This window comes from Ambystoma mexicanum, chromosome 2p (assembly GCF_040938575.1).
Source record: "Ambystoma mexicanum isolate Mex_15411 chromosome 2p, UKY_AmexF1_1, whole genome shotgun sequence".
Lineage (NCBI taxonomy): Eukaryota > Metazoa > Chordata > Amphibia > Caudata > Ambystomatidae > Ambystoma > Ambystoma mexicanum.
Genome location: NC_090923.1, coordinates 341,683,909 through 341,699,894, shown reverse-complemented (window position 1 = coordinate 341,699,894; position 15,986 = coordinate 341,683,909). Strand labels below are relative to the sequence as shown.

Here is a 15,986-nt window from a genome sequence, read left to right as displayed (position 1 = left end):
GAAAATTCAAAAGAAATCATATACTTTTTAATATGGGGCAGCAATCACCAATGGGGTGGTGATAACAATGAGCACTGGGTTTACCATGAAGCAGGCTGGTTGGTAAAATATAATATTTATTTATTTGAAAATTCAAAAGAAATCATATACTTTTTAATATGGGGCAGAAATCACCAATGGGGTGGTGATAACAATGAGCACTGGGTTTAACTTACTAGTGGATCATATACACAGCACAGCAGAACAGGAACACTTTTGGGTTAGGTAATATGGATGTATACGAATTGTTCGAACTACAATTGTTCGAATCACAATTGACCTTTGCACAATTGACCGAATTGTGAAGGTCAATTGTTACATTGTGCAAAGGTCAATTCGGACCCTTCACTTTCGATCAATTGGGTCATTCGAACAATTGTGTTCGAACAATTTGGGTAATACCAGGTAATATAGCACTTGAGTTAGAATTCCCCCCTGCAATGTTCCCTCATCCCAGAAATAATCAATTCTGAGTGGATAAACAGAAGCAGTAGGTAATCATGAATAACAAATAGGAAAAAAAAATGAAATCTGACCTTCCCTCCCCAACTAAGAGAGAAGAACGGATTTGAAACCCCTGGCAATGTTATAAAATGACACTCGGAAATGGACAATTAAATAATGAATGGGTGTGAAAAACCTTGAAGCAAATATAATTCCTCACTAAAGCCACAATGCAAATACACTAACATTCACAAAGAAAGGATAACCAAGAAGCATACAGATTCGAAAATGAGTGGCAGGTTTAACACAGATTATCAATCAAAATGACACGTTGGAAACTTTACAAATATTTCTGTTTTCCGTGTAAATTTACGAAAACGTTTTTTTAAAAACGGGTGAAATATTGTACATCGCAATGCAGTTTGGTTAGGGGATAGCTATAGATCACAGGTACTCTATGGAAGTGAAAGTAAGTCTCTAGCTGGTAAATTGAATGAGTTATGCAAGATCTAAGAAGGTGCACTTTGAGCAAAATGAAGCAGTGAAAAAGGAAAGAAAAGCAGTAGTGGGAAGAATAGTTTTACTCTACACTAGAGTATTCAGGCTAGGCCACCAAAGAGGGACGCAGTAAGCTCCAGGGTTGATTAGCGAGTTCCACCCTCTCGCCCCAGCACCCACCCTGGCGGAAACAGTCCGATCACTCGAAATAGGATTTAGGGCTTAGGATTTACACAGGGCAAAATTACTAAAGAAATGGCGCTAGCACTAGAAATCAAGAGCAGGATTGCAAGAATGATTCTGTCAGTTTGAACAAAGTATCAGGATAAGGATAGGGTGACTTAGAGAGAGGGGTGAGGACAAAGACAAGATAGGCTATGGGTTTAGGTGGGGTGGTAATTGATACTCACAGTCCACTTTTTAGTTTTTGGATTTTGGACAGTCAACGGTTTGGTCACTACACGGCAGGGTGCCTGGCAAAACAGCTCGACAGTTCTGGTCACCGGGTAGCACTTCTGGACTGGCAATTATGGTCTCTGGATACTACTGGTTAGCTGGATGGCATGATTGCAGCAAGCAGAAAGTTAGTGGGATCAGGATGCTTCCCAAAAACACCACGGCTTTCCCCTTTGCTTATTTGGGAATGTTTATTGTTTTTCAGATTTGAGGCCTTGCTGGAGCAGGATCAGCAATGCTAGGGTTTTGCAGTGGGCCCTGGAGTAGGGTCAGCAATATTTTGGCCTTATAGTTGGGATCTGGCGTCTGGATGGATGTAACAGGAGCGCAGTGCAGGAAATCAGGAAGAGTGTGTGTCCAGAGTCTTGTCAGGTACCCTGATATATAGTGCATGATGACATCATCAAAGTATAGGCTGGTCAGGGTTAACCAAGCACGCCCCTAAACTACTTGGTTTGGGCAGGGGTGCTAGTCTCCGCCTTGCTCTCAACAGGTGGGATTTCCAAGGGAATGATGTCAGATTTATGAGGTGAGTTTTTCAATGTCCAAAAACTCCCACATTTTCTTTACTTAAAATCCGATTTTACCAAAAACAGACATTTATACAATTGCAATCTCTTAGTAAATTATATACACAGGTTACATAGTATGTGCAAGACATATCCGTCCAATCCTCCGGTCTGTGGGATCTGGTTTCGACCTTCTGATACATTTTGGTAATTTTTTGCATTAAAGATTGGCCTAAAATTCCAGAACTTTATACACAGATGCAAATTATCCCAAGGGATGTAAATACAAAAATGTATGTTTGCAACATTTGATACTTTTCGATTTATCCTCAATACTTTGCCCTTTCTGCCCCCAAGGTGTCAGCGAGTTCTACCATGTTTCAGAAGAAAGCACAAGAAATCACTTTTAAACTGCGACATTTTTACAATTTTTCTAAGTCGTGCTGCAAAGATATAAGTCTACTCCTGAAATAGACTTTGGGAACAAATGGCAGTCTCTTTGTTCCTGGTTCAGTTTTTTTTTCCTGCCCTTCAACTGCTGCCAACTGTAATTTCCTTCAGAGCATGGTGGGGGTTTCTCCCTTGATTGAAGTTATATTGCCCCTTCACACTTCAGACTTCCTTCCCTGGGAGCTTCATTGTCCGGGTCCCAGCAGAGACAAAAGTCTGTTCAACCCCGTAATTATCAGGGGGTTGTCAGTATCTGCTGAGCGAGAGCCCTCCTTTTGGTGCCACCCCTCCAAGCAGAAAACCTGTTTTTCAACTTGCAGCTCCAGCCACCATAGTTTTAATCTTTAATTTCTGATATTAGATCCAGAATTAAACCAAGCAAGTTGCATATAATAACCATTGTTATCTAGTCTCCCCAGCAACACATGGTGCAGCTGGCCTTTCCTTCTTAAATTCAACTTTTCCTCTCCAGCAGATTCACACACTGCCTTGCAGCTATAGTTATTCTCTTGAAATGCTGGAGTTGGTCTGCAGCACAGATACATTGAAACAGACATGGCTCAGCTAGTTAGAGTCTCTCTCTGAACAGCTGAGTTTTGGATACTTTTGCAAAGAAAATGAACGAGTTTCCCGTGTAAGTAACAGTAAAGTTCCTGGTTGATTTTTGTAGAGTTGGTTTGACTGGGCTTGTCAATTCAGAATCTTGCCTGGTTTTGCTGAGGCACAGTGAGACACGCAGGGCCTGGTAGGGTTTATTAATCACAGTGGCTTTAAGGAACAGAGGGAATTTAGCGTCAAAGCTGCATTTCTTTTCTTAAAAGTGAAAAAGGGTTTCTTTTCAATGGGGATTTTGGCTTTTGCAGCCAGCAATGCTGCTTTTTCCACTTTCTTCCTTTTATTTATGTCGGAACACACTGGCAAACACCTTCAATGTGCCCCCTTTGTTCCACCCTTCCCGATGTATGCTTGGCAGGATGGTGCAGCCATTTTTGTTGTTGTTGCAAAACGTAGTTCTGAGCCAAGGCGCTCACAGGAGCCAGCACAACCATTTTGTGGTTTCTGCGCAACTGCAGCTTGATGGTGTGGGGAAATGCTGTTGAGTGGGTCAATATATCCCACAAAGGCAATATGGATAGTACACCTGTGCAGATTACAAACATTGTGAAGAGTATTATGTAGCAATAATACATGATAAAGATGAGAGGAGTTCTCAAAGGTTAAAAATGGGACAACAAAATATGAACAAAAAATGTACTACTGAGAGAAGTGTGGTGGTGAGCGGGGATAAGGAGTGAAAAGAAAGTGAAGACTCTATCCCTAAGAACCAGGAGGATTGGAGAAAGTCCCCCTTGCTTTCACCAGACACGGTTCCAAACAAAGAGAATGATACGGTCAAAGTTATACCAGAAAATGAATGTATAAATGATAGCATTCTGGATGAGCTTGAAAGAACCGCTTAGGTGGAAGAGGAGTTACAGGGAGACCGAGAGCTAGTGGCTACTATGATGCAGTTAAAAGCAAAGAAGGAGTACAAGATATTTTCTAGATCTAAAACAGGGACCAGAGAACAAGGAAGGCAATAACCGGCACTGCTGCAGAGGAAGCAGAAGGGGATGGGGAAAAGAACCACCCAGGGAAAAAAAACAACCAGAACAAAAATCAAAAAATCAAAAAGCAGCAAATAGACCAAGATCCAATGAAGCACGACACTTCATGTGGAATTTCGTAGTACCGGGGAAGGAATCAGAGCAGCAAAGTCAGAAAATAGTTCCTACAAAAGCTAGAGCAAATAACAATAGATCATTATCAACAGACATCTTCGATATCATCGAATGAAGACCTACTGAACTTATCAACATACACAGTGACTGAGGCAGAGACATCAATAGAGGTGAGGTTGATGTCAAGCCTGGAAAAGATTGCATATTGTGCAGACAATGAATGCTATAGTATGCCCAACCTCTTCTGACATAATGTAAGGGAAAATTGAGATTACAACCAGACTCACAGGAAAGGCAGATAAATGGCAAGTTGAAAATCAAAGATTGGTATTTTTTGAGAATGTATTAGTGGGAGACGAACCTAGTACGGGGCTTGGTGAGCTTCCAGTGAGATACCAGCAAAACCTTTCTTTGGAACAGAAATGGAGTGCCTTTAGAACAAAAGAAGATAAAGTAAGTAAGTTATGGAGAGACCCTGCATACGATCAATACCTTGAAAATAGGCAATGGGGGCAGAAAACATCTATGGTAAATCATCAAAGGGAAAGAGAAGATGGGCTAAGTAGTGAAAGGAAATTCTATGAGAGAACACAAGCAGCCCAAGGATACTAATAAATACCAGCAAAAAGAGTAACAACAAATTTAAGAAGGAAGAAAGCCTGTATGCACTAAAACAAAGGTGAGAAAGACTGAGAAGTCCTAAAGACACTGAAGGGGAATCACAACTAAAATGAGTGGAAAGGAGAACGAGACGCTTGGTGGCAGGAAAGACCCCAAATCTACTCCAACTTGAAAGGATATTACATATCAAAGATGGGCTGATTCTAAATAGAACCAATGTTTTAAGACTGTTGCACCAAATTCAGAGCTTAAAGCGAATTGACACAAATGATCTACAAACGATTGAATTTGTGAATGGGGAAAGGTTGGATAACGTGATAATTCACGTACCATCAAACATGGTGGAACATCAATTGCTACAAGAGGCAAGAGCCTTATTGCCATTAGGTTTTGCCCTGAAATCAATATCAGAAACAGGAGTTAAAAGAATGGATGGAAACACAAGCAGAGTACGCTTAGGGACGAGAGTAGAATCTGGATTATTAGGAGAAGGACGGAATGATCATCGAGAATACAATGATTACAAGAGGGAAACTGATACTAGACATCAGATGAGGAAGGGAGGGAAAGCAGAGAAGAGGTGAAGGGATTGGCAAGACGAAGCTAAACAAGAGGGAGAGAGCCACGATTGATCCAAGAAATTAAACATCAGGAAGGATCCCTGGGAAGTTGGAACACAAGAGGTTTTGGACATTTGTTTGGGAAATCAGAACTTAACTGGACTAAATTTGACATAATATGTCTTCAGGAGACTTGGCTATCACAAGCCCCAATACTAGAAAGATTTACAATTTACTTAAACAAGGTAATAAGAGACCATAAAGGAAGTCTAATGTCTGGTCCTGTGACTGCTATAACAAATACAAGTGTTATAACATTCATTACATTTGTAACCCAAATTCATACATTCAAATTCTAACACTAAAAATGAAGGGTGCGAAATGTAATTCGGTGGTATGGTCTACCTTGGTTAATTTGTATTGGAACTATGAGGCAAAGGGGTTACAGGATTTTCATTCCATGGTCTTGGGGTTGATAGGTGAGTCTCTGGAAAAAGGGACAAATGTGTCAGTGATAGTGTGTTTCGATCATCATAATTAGTTATTATCTGAAGATTGTATCACATTATCCAGTACTGAGAAGAGAGGATTAAATATTGTGTAATGAACTAAGATCTAGAAATATTCACATGTTCAATGGCCAAATAACAGGGGACAAACCTGCAAAATCTACCTGGAAGAGGAATAAGGAAAAGCAGATACTAGATAATAGATGAAACTTATACTAACCAAGGCCTGTCTACATCCAGACATATCCAAAGAGAATATACGTTTCAATCAAAAGAAAATGAAAGTAGCTTATCCGTGTCCTCATAACAACGAGTGGAAAAACAGAATGAACATATCTTACTGACCTCATGGAACACTAGAGGCCAGTATCATTTATTCCATCAAACACACCTAAAGCTACAACAATCTCACATAATCTATTTACAAGAGACATGGTTGTCCCATCCTCCTACGTGTGAAGGATACAACATCTTTACTAATTTAGCCATCACACAACAAAAAGGAAGACCATCGTCAGGACAGATTATGATGATAAAAATCACCTCCCTTTGGACCCCGATTGAAGCAAGAAATTTGAATCCATGGATCCAGTACGTAGTGTTACAACAACAAAAAAAACTCCTTTGTAATCAGTCCCCACGGACTGTTATATTTAACATATATTGGAACCCCTTAGCGGTTGAGGATAGCTTACACTTAGGTACATTTTTGACAGCTCTCGATAAACTTGTCAATAGGTTTCAAGCAATTGACATAATAATTTGCGGAGATTTAGACATACACATTTATGATAAATCTGGAAATCAAAAAGAAAAGAAAGATCTGTCCCAAAGAGCCAAATCCTGGATGAAAGAAATTAAAATAAGAAATCTTACCCTTACTGGAACTTATCAGTACGTGAAACTTCGTTTAAATCCGACATGGTCACAAGGTACATTGGAAGCAGCACTGGACTATATATATATTTCAGAGAACATTGCGAAGGCACTAATGAAAACGGAGATCACAGTGAGTAACAATAGTGACCATTGCATGATATCAATGACATGGCTACAGCAAAACCTATACCGAGAGAAAACTAAACTCCCTGCCATGGAACCGAATGCTAAAGCCACAAGACTGAGACTTAAATCTGGTTTAAACATATTACATCAACTCGCTTATCAAGAAACAGGAAATAAAGATTTGGAGAAAATAAATTATGAGTGGTTATTTGAACCACATTACCAACCGCAAAAAGATCGTAAAAAACAGCAATTGCCTCATATTCATAGTTACGATCCGCTGATTGCAACGAGAAAAAGGGAGCTACAAAAGCTATGCAGAGACCTAAATAAGTTAAGATCTAAAGAATCGCACCTTGCAATTAACACAGCCAAACAAAAATACCGGAATTGGATAAAATCACATAAAAGCTGCATGTTACAACACGACTCAGAGCAAATGCTCGCATGCCTTAATAACCGTAACACTCGAGAACTATGGAGTTTATTAAACCCAACACAATGTGTCCAACACCGAAGGATACAAAATGTTACCGAAGCCCATTGGCTGGAACATTTTACTGCTCTATACAAGAAGAAGGATACCCACGAACTCCCAGTTCAACTGAAAATGAACAAATGGCAAATCACAATAACCAGACAACAAATAATACAAATAATCATGAAATTGAATAATTCACGAGCACCAGGGCCAGACGGCCTTACAAATGCTCAAATCAAAGCTTTTCCGGAGATATCGGCGGATATGATACTACAAATTATCACATTGATTAACCAATTGAGCCAAATACCCTCAACGTGGAAACTAGCGGTCCTGATTCCAATCTTTAAACAAGGAGACAAAGAGAGTCCCACAAATTACAGGCCCATAGCATTATTAGACCCTTTGGGAAAAATATTTGCTACCATCTTATTGCGGGCACTAACAGAATGGGCCACAGAAAATAAACGGATTGCGACCCGACAAACTGGTTTTATCTGTGCAGTCGGCACAAACATCAATCTGTTCCTTATGTACCTTGTAAAACATGAAGCAAAATCCTCAAACCAACAGATTTGGATAGCACTTGTGGACTTACACCTTGCTTTCGACTGTGTGAACCGACAATTGTTATGGAACAAATTGGAAAAGTGGAACTGCCCTCCTCATATATTACAACCAATAAGGCTACTCTACTCTTCAACAAAAATACGAGTAAGGTTAACTGAAGATGGGCAAATGAGCGCTTATATTGAGACCTGGAACGGGCTGAAACAGGGGTGCCCGCTAGCAACCACCCTTTTCAATCTATTTACATCAGATCTTCCATGTGAAATGAAGTCGGATAGAATATATCCCCCAACAATAAACTCAGTAAAGATAACAATAATGATGTACGCAGACGACATCGTATTACTCGATAAAACATCGAAAGGTCTACAGGAGAGTCTTCGATTGTTGACAGAATACATGGAAAGAAATGACTTAAAAATAAACATAGCGAAAACCAAAATCATGGCTATTATGAAACCGAAACAAAATGAAAAGAAACCGGTGATACACATTAACAGCTGCCCAATCAGCATTGTATCATCATACAAGTACCTGGGAATTGTGATTAGTCAGACAATGGAAGAAAAAGAATGGGAGATACATCTAAAAAAAAAAAGTCATGGTTTTGGCGAGACAAGGATATATACTCCATGAAAAATTTGGTAAATTCTCGTTCCGACCATTTATTACATTCTATAGGAGTAAGGTTATTCCAATCCTTACATACGGAAGTGAAACACTACTAAATCTACCTGAAAAAATATGGCCTATTCTGGAAGCTACCTTTTGGCGGAAAATAATGAGACTGCCTAAATCATTTCCAACAGCCTGAATTCCAGCTGAAACAGCAGTTCAATCACTTACATCCGTGGTACGTTGGAAGAAATTTGACCTTTACCGAAAAATAACATGGGACAAAAAGTGCCAGCTCTAGAAATTTTTCAATCAAAATCTGATCCTATAAATGCTAGGGCGTTGTTTAAATGGAAACATCAAATATTAATAGCATTAAGAAATGAAGATATAACAGAAGAAATGCTACAAATGAGGCCCCAATATGCCAAGAAACAAGTAATGTATAATGATTGGATAAATACAAATGAATTCATAACCCGATATAAAGAAAATCAGACAAGTAAAACCGAAACCAGAGCCATCAATGGACTGCCACCGTACTTGTGTATATTCCCCGATAAAGACATAAGAATGTTTTTTGTGAAATTTCGGCTGAACATATTACCCACAAGAGAAAGATTAGTAAGAACTAAACGGCAAAAAAACAAAGAAATCTCTTGTCGGATATGCAAAAATCAGGTGGAAACAGAACATTTGTATCATCTCACAATGTTATGTCCTTCTCTCGATCAACAAAGAAATGTATGTCGATCCTACTTTGAGAGCGACAATGAGCTCAGATCAAAGATGGGCCTGGATATTGTCAGGGATTGAGAAACAAATGATCTACATAATTTTTCATTTTTGGAAGAAGATTATGGAAATAATTGAAAATGTGAATTGATTGAAATGTATAACTTAAATGTAAGATGTTTGATAAGATAAAATGAAAAGTTTAATTTAAACTGAAACTTTTTAAATAAAAACAAAATAATATTTTTGTTTCTGAAAATAGACTAGCAGACGTCAAAACGCTTGAGGTTATCGAAACTAATCGGAGTGATCATAACATCTTAAAGTTATCATTTAACATCTGGGTTGTATCCAATAGAGGTCCAGATAGTGCTGAGTGGTAATAGACTGCTGATGAATAAAAAGAAAGTCACTTGGTTGACTGATAAACTTCTAACTGAAAACAATGGTGGGATGGAACAAGCAGCCAGGGTAGAGAGGGAATATTCTTCCTTATTAACACAGTTTAATGTGCCAAGGAAAAACGGCTTAAACACCTTTGCCCATGAGCATGTATATGATGTGGATGTGGCAAGGGAAAACAAGAGAGCTAAAGGCAAGTGTGAAAAAACTAGAGGATATGTGATACTCAGGTAGTAAAGAAGTTAAAAATAAAGAAGCGAAAAGCGCAGCATAAAAGCTGGATGAAAGCTAGAAAGCATGGGATCCTGCACCAAGATGCAGAACAAATGCTTTCTAATATTGCTTTCAAAAACACAAGGGACATTTGGAATGTGATTAATACAATGAATATACCACAGGCAGCTTTTTTGATAAACACAATACCAGCTGCACGGTGGATAGAATATTTCACAGATCTATATGATGGCCCAAAGGGGGGGGTAGTAATAAAAAGGGATGAAATAAACAGGGTTGAAATATCTGGAAAGAGAAGATATTGTGACCTTAATAAAGAAAGCAAGTAACTCTAGAGCACCAGGCTGGGAGGGGATGACAAACATATTGTTAAAAGAGAATGTAGAAAGTTGGGTACCTTTTTTGGTGGAATTATTTTAAATGGTCAGAAGAAAGAAAAGGGTGCTCCTGGAAAACAGCGATAGTAGTTCTGGTTGTTAAAAAGGGCGATTGGAGCTAGCCTAAAAATTATAGACTGATCGCCTTACTTCATGTAGCAGGTAAGATGTTTGTGAACTTCGTGCTAAAAGATCTTAAGAAGTGGACAATTGACTTGCAGAACTTTGGTCCCTTACAAGTAGGGTTTGTGAAGGAGAAGGGGACATCACTAAATGTATTTCTGATCAATATATTAAAAGCCAGAGGAACTAAAACAACGGAAAGAAAACGATTTAGTGTTCATAGATCTGGCCCATGCTTTTGATACTATCGACAGAAATAAGCTTTGGGTGTAGTTAAAAGCATGGGAGTGGCCAAATGAAATCCACCATCCAATTATGGACCTATATTCGGATCCATCCCTAAAGGTAAAATTAGATGAAAAAGGAACATTGTCAGAGAGGATCCCTATCAGAAAGGGTCTGAAACAAGGCTGTACATTAGCACCAGAGTTGTTCAACCTTTTTATTTCAGATCTTCGTAAACAAATGCAAGCGGTAAGAAGCTTTCCGCCTACAACTGATGGTTATTTGGTGAGCAGATTACTCTGCGCCGTAGGCCTGCAAAGGCAATTAGATGCTTTACAAAGTTATACAGCAACAAATGGGTTAAAAATCAATGTAGCAAAATCAAGAATCCTGATCTTCCCACTTCTGGGGACAGGGAGAGGGACTACATTCTCTTTGTAGCTTGAAAAAAAAAAGCTTATGGAAGTTAATACATTGGTGTACCTGGGGATGCAGCTAACCGTGCTTTGTCAGCAACAATATGGTCAGTATTAGAAGGAGTATTTTGGAAGAAAGTACTCTTGATTCCATATAACTTTGGAATAAAGATTGGATTGCAACACAGCAACAAAAACATGCCAGTCCTCTAGACTGTACACCCAGACTATTACAGAGAGCAGAAAGCTAGGCACTAGACCTGGCTACCCTGTAAAATTCCTGAGTGCAGATTTTAGAACACAGAACATGCGTTTTAGATTCAACCTGTACAAGACAAAGGAAATACTGGCTACACGAATGAAGGAAAAATAGAGGGATGTCAAATGTAAGCTATGTAAATTAGACGGGTCAGTGGAATCTTTAAAGCATCTGGTTCTTTATTGCACGGCCTTAACTAATTTACGAACAAATATTCTGGGGAAAAATTGAAGAACGATCCACATGGTGTGTGGAAAAAGACCGTAGTGGGAATTCAGGCAGGGAGAAAGGCTTACATGCATATTATCTATGATAAGATTTTTAAAAGAAATATTTAACTCTAACGACTTCATCTAAAGCAAAAGATCATGGGAGATACGAGAGAAATTAATGTGTTAGATGAAATGTGTGAGATAATTGAATTTGTAATTGGAATCCGATTTTATGCATGTTTGCAAATGGTTTCATGTGGGGAGAGATAAGAATAAAATGATAAAATGGAAGTTAAGGATAAATTGGGATGGTAAGGAAAATGGGATTGTATAAAGGTTAAAAGGGTTTTATTGTTTTAAACCAAATGCCAAAAAAAATCATAACTGGTGGTACTGCAACACTCTTGTACAATCTACTTTGCTGTAGTGTATTGTCAAGAACAATAGTTTTCGCCAATCTGGATTCTCTGATGTTGGAATTAAACGTCTTTGAGATTTGTCACATCCTCACCTTTTCATGATTGAGAAGAGGAAAACTAAACGAATTGGTAATGCCTTGATTACTTCATTACTCAGACACCAGACCTATCCTCCTCATGGTACCTTTTCCCTCCACCGTGCCCTGTCTTTGAAGCTTGTGTGGCTTGCGATATATTGGATGTGTGGATGGAGCTAGTATTTACAGGGATGAAAAACACATTTTAAAAGTAAAGGCTTGCTAAAAGGATCTGTTTTGGGGCAAATTCCCCCCTCGCCCCCCTCCATCCTCCCTCCACACTTGTTCAAGAGAAAGATGTCAGAGTAATGAAGATTACTTGCGATTAACCAGGGCAAAAACCTCAGAGCCATAAAATATAACTGAATTCATAATGGGGGGTCCTTCGTTACTACCAAAGAATCGAGTGCAGTAGAACACACCTCCACAAATAACCCAAACTATACATCTTCGACCCCGAAGTCATACATGTACGATTTGACTTATTCTCGATCATGTTTTTATTTGTACCTTTTGACTTGTGACTAAAATCACGTTTACCACTGAATCAACCTGCATATCTGTTTAGAATTAAACTACTCTAGCATGTCTGTAGTTTTGAATAAGAACCGCTTTCACAATATTTATTTTATAATGGCATGTGTTGCAATCAGTTTCACGAGCGCTCTGACAGTCAGAGCCTAGAGGGCAACAACGGGTCGCACTCTTTTTCAGTCAGACTATGGCGGATTTTATTGCAGTCATTTTAGCTCAGCACGGCTTGGAAGTTTAAGTGGCAAGCCTTCCGGGAGGGTTGCTTCCCTGAGAAGGCTTGTAAACATGTCACTCGCCTCCAGTAAGAGCAGCGCGGCAGGAGCCGTCGGTAAGGACCGCGGTAATCGCTTCTTCTGCAGGCAGGCAATCCACTAGGTCATGTTTCCAAACATAGCTAACCCACGTGCAGGGGTCGGGAGAAAGTCCAGGCTGTCTTATGATCCGGTATTAATAGCACGCTGTTGAAAGAAGGACATGTTTCAGGGAGCAAGGGCCTCGTCAAATGTATGGAATGCGGGTTCATGGTGTTGATCGAACCATTTTCTGATTCCTGAAGGCTCCACGCAAGTACCAAGAAAACACTGGGCAGGTGAGAGTCTGCTTTATTATACAAAGTTTACCTTTACACGTGTGTGGACAAGTGTTATTTACATATGCCCAGAATACAGAAGAATAGTGTTTGTGCCCACACAGGTTTACACATGCACAATTAATCTAGAATAACACATGGAGTGTTATATGTCATTTTGTCTAAATATATACGGGCATGACTTTGTAATGGCCTGTCCATGCACTCGGAAGCGTTGGGAAGCTAAGTAAACACGAACAGTAATAAATGATTGCATTACTGCATGTCAAATTGACACAATTATTGCTGTTTTAAATGAGATTGCAATGTGATTCTAAATCCAAACTGGCATTATTTTTATGGCGAAATGAGCAGCATATCCGAGTTGCAGCGATGGTTGCCAGCGGATGGAATTTAACGTCCAGGATTGGATATTCTGCAACGTCACAAGTAGGAAGCATACTACAATATGTACTACAACACACAAACACTGTATGACGGAGAGTTTTAAAATACATTTTGCAAGACTGTAAACGAATGGGTGCAAAATAATATTTTGGTGGGTCTACCCCCATGCACACACACACATACATTACTGGGAATTTTAAGACATTTGTTTCCTGCGCTCATATTAAAGACACTTTGTTTACAGCAGCACAGCTCAATTTTAACCGCCTTTTGCACATGCCCGGCTCCATGAATTTTCATCTGGGTGGGCCAGGGTTGTGACCAGGGGGGGCCACATTCCATTGGGTGTGTGTCTAGGAGTGCCCTAATCAAAGTGCTGGTGTGAATCCAGATTTTCCAGATCCTTGATCCAGCAATTTATTTTCTCGGAACTGAAAAAAAAACAGTACATAGGAAAAGAGAAGCAAGGCAAATAGTGTTGCAACTTCAATCTACCTATCTTGCCTTTCCATCTGCTCTCCCCTTTCTGTTGTATCTGATCCTCCTTCCCCTTTCACAGTCCAGACACCTTCCTTCAGCTGCCCTAACCACCGTTTCCATTTACCTACCCTTCCACCTATTCACAACAGCACCCAGCATGCCTTTCCTTACCTGGCTTGGGAGAATTGAGGGTGATGCCTCCTCCTCTTCCTCTGAGAGGGCTGCGCAGTGAGGCCCCCAGTCTTTGTACCATCTCAGATGGTGTCTGCCCAACAAAACCTTCCTGAGCACTGTGGCTACTCCCAGCAGGCCCCGGAAGAGATGCTTGCGCTCACTCCATCTTGTTGGAAGGATAGATCCCCCACACCCCAGAATACTGAAACAAGGAATAGAAGATTTTATTTCCTACAAAATTAAATTTTTTTCACACTTCTTTTTATTTCAAGAACAGAACATTCCATGTCCAATCAATACAGGTAGTCTTGTTGATCTTAACAATATTTAGAGCACAAAAACATATCCCCCAATAACACACACATGTATACAATCCTCCCTTCACCCACCCAGTCCACAACCACCCCCTACTTTCCAATTGATCACCTACAGTAGTCCCATTCTGAATGTCTCCCATCAATGGTCCGTGTCCAAAATTACATTTTAAACACAAAATGCATCAGGAGGCAGACGGTGCTGGTTGAAGGGTTTCCGGCCTCCTGGTATCGCTCCTGGTGGGGCGTGGCATGAAGTAGAGGGTCTTGCTCCCCTGCCATGCCCCTGTACATCATTGTCTGGTACATACTGTTTACATACTGGTTATAATAGGCATGTGTCCATGATGACTCTTTACTTGATGTGTTTACTTTGATTTGGTATTGAATGACACAATTTTGTTCTATAAATGTGGGCCGGAAATTTTCAAAGTTAGATGGGTGTGTGTGTGTGTGTGTGTGTGTGTCCCCTAATGCCTGGGCTGCCCATCTATTAAACCATGAGTGAGGCTTTTGGAAATAGCTTATAGTGCAAACAGAACCACTTCTAGGGACACCTAATTTTAACATGCAAGGCATAGTGAAATTGAAAGCAATGCTCAGGATCATACACTTTGGTTAGTGGTAAAGACATAATTTCAGACAAGCCTGACATTTAGATACTACACATCTTCTGAGTTCAAGTTGGTACAAATATGTGTTGAAGTTTGGCTTTGTATACCTCAAATAATACTCAATTGTATACAGATTACTTAAAAAAATGCACAAGTCACATGATAAACCAATCTGACAATATTTTCATCATTGTAGAAACATGTTGATGAAAAGATTAAGGGGGAGAGTGGGCATCTTGTTTTGAATTCTAAACTGCATAGAGCAGAATTCTCCTGTTTGCACTTTTTGCAAAAGGGGCCATTTATTAATTTTAACTGTTTCAACCAAGTACTGGAAAAATAAAGAGTAAAACACGGGTGAAAATCACCTTTGCTCTTTACTTTACCACTAGGTGTCTGGAAAAGTGTAAATCACTTCCATAGTTAACGATTGTGGGAGCCATCCATAATGGATTCCTTTTGACTCTGTCCACTTTTGCCAGGTGTAAAAGTCAGGCGATCCCATAGGAATCCATTGGTTTTCCACCAACGTAAAAATATTTGCTGGTGGAATACCAATCGGATTTGGCAGGGGGACCTTGTTAAGTCTGATCTGCTCTCCAACTTTGCCTATCAAATCAGACAAAATCCTACAGCTCATAAAAAGTGGAGCTAAATGCATTTAGTTCCACTTCTTCCACTCCGCTTGACCCGGAACATAATCCCCTATGACTGTAGCTTTATTTTCCCCATCCTGAATGGAAGCCTACAAGCTCCAGCAAAGCAATTAATGAGAACTTACAAAAAGTCTGATACAGACACAAAATGAAATTAAATGCATGACAAGGTTATTGTTTCACACAGCTTGTTCTGTATCCCCTTAATTACTAATCACCCAACAATCACACAGCTTCTTAAAACCCTATATAATTTTTTTTGTAATGTGCCACAACAATGG

General features: G+C 39.6%; 1 protein-coding gene across 1 annotated transcript in view; it reads left to right on the top strand.

The window, feature by feature from the left end:
- Positions 1-12,850: 12,850 nt before the first annotated feature.
- Positions 12,851-15,986, top strand: part of ASB14 (ankyrin repeat and SOCS box containing 14) — a 453,165-nt gene continuing 450,029 nt past the window's right edge. Inside the window, exon 1 of the mRNA XM_069643678.1 lies at positions 12,851-13,080. The gene's annotated coding sequence lies outside the window, so the exon portion shown is untranslated. The remainder of the gene's footprint in view (positions 13,081-15,986) is intronic.